General features: G+C 37.4%; 1 protein-coding gene across 1 annotated transcript in view; it reads right to left on the bottom strand.

The window, feature by feature from the left end:
- Positions 1 to 1204: 1204 nt before the first annotated feature.
- The window catches only part of LOC115127847 (ras-related C3 botulinum toxin substrate 2-like), a 17512-nt gene continuing 17032 nt past the window's right edge, over positions 1205 to 1684 (bottom strand). The window contains exon 7 of the mRNA XM_065001187.1: positions 1205 to 1626. The gene's annotated coding sequence lies outside the window, so the exon portion shown is untranslated. The remainder of the gene's footprint in view (positions 1627 to 1684) is intronic.

The raw sequence follows: 1684 nt of genomic DNA, 5'->3' as shown, positions 1-1684 counted from the left end.
CCTCCTCCTCTCTCTCTCTCTCTCTCTCTCTCTCTCTCTCTGTCTCATAATCCATACAGCTGGCTAAGGTTGACCTCACTGCAATACATGAATTAGCCAAAGACACAATCAATCATTTCACCGTCATTAACCTTTCTGCGCACGGAACCCGGTAGCGGGATCAAATTCAACAACATACGGTGATCGCTACATAAATAGTCATATTAAACATTCATGAAAATACAAGTGTCTAATGGTGCACTTAGGGATTAGGGTGCCATTTGGGACACACATACATCAAGGTCAAATATCACCTTCACAGTAGAGGGGAAAATATTACAGTATTGTCTTGTTCAGATTATTAATATTCTGCAAATATTATACAATTTATTCATTTGACAGAAACACAGATATCATACACTATATACCAGTACCTAACAAGCACACATCAGAGACCATTTTAATATATTTAACATTACTTAATTATAATATTGTATATTTCCTCATAAGGATGTTGCGAATTTTCGCAGCTTTTTGTTAAAAATCGCGCAACATTTCAGCGCCCTGCTATTCATGCCAGGAATATAGTACATGCATATGGATAGTATCTGTGGATAGAAAACACTCAGAGGTTTCCAAAACTGGTTAAATCGTGTCTGTGGCTATAACACAACGTGTTTAGCAGTAAAAAACCCTCGAAAAACTGTTCTCCAAAGACACAAAAAATATATTACTACGCCAGTCAATGTATTGTTAAAGACGAACGGAAATACATCAGGCCGTAATGTAAACGCCTACAGCTTCCACACGATGTCGCCAGTGCTGTCATTTTGAGCAGACTTAATCCTTGGTTCTATTACGTTTTAGCCTTTCCGGTTTCAGTTTGTCAATAGGAAGTTATTAAAATGACAAAGATGGCCGTTGATTTCCAGACTAGCTACTATCGAATACAAATCGCCCGTGATGAATTGTATAGCTAATTAACGTTTATTAATACCTAAAGTTGGGTTAGAAAAGTAATTTGAAGTGTTTTGTAAAAGTATATAGGCACCTTTTGTCATTTTAAAAAGTGACGCTATGCCTTGGAAAACAGAATATTCCTGCATCAGACCGGTCTTCAGAAAATGACATTTTGGCTATACAATGACGGATTTAATCGGGAAAAAGACCCAACTGGGATGTTTATGGGATATATAGGAGTGCCAAGAAAGAAGCTCAACGGTAATGAATGTTTTATATTTTATTTCAGCGTTTTGGGTAGCGACGCATAACGCAAAATCTGTCGTTTTAAGTGACATGGCTGTATTTTGAGGGTGCATGGTATCAGATAAAAACTGTTCATGCTTTCCCCGAAAAGCATTTTACAAATCTGACTTGGTTGATAGATTCACAACGAGTGTAGCTTTAATTCAGTACGTTGTATGTGTGTATTAATCAAAGTTTGAGTTTTATCAAAAACTATACGTGGCGCACTTGAAATGTCCGCTGATTTGATCCCCACAGCGGGAGCACTTCTCTAACAAGTTTTAACCATGTAGGCTTTCATAAGTCAATGTTTTTTCTTCTAGCACAGAAAACTAAAAGGCCTTTTGAGTTAACATCTGGCTCCCTGGTTTGTTCGCTGTCCGTTTTCACTCTCAGCTGCATCTAGAGAAACAACAACAACAACAGATTGAGATAATAATGTAGATAGAATACAGGTAAA

Source organism: Oncorhynchus nerka, linkage group LG15 (genome assembly GCF_034236695.1).
Source record: "Oncorhynchus nerka isolate Pitt River linkage group LG15, Oner_Uvic_2.0, whole genome shotgun sequence".
NCBI lineage: Eukaryota > Metazoa > Chordata > Actinopteri > Salmoniformes > Salmonidae > Oncorhynchus > Oncorhynchus nerka.
This window is presented reverse-complemented; position numbering and strand designations above follow the sequence as displayed.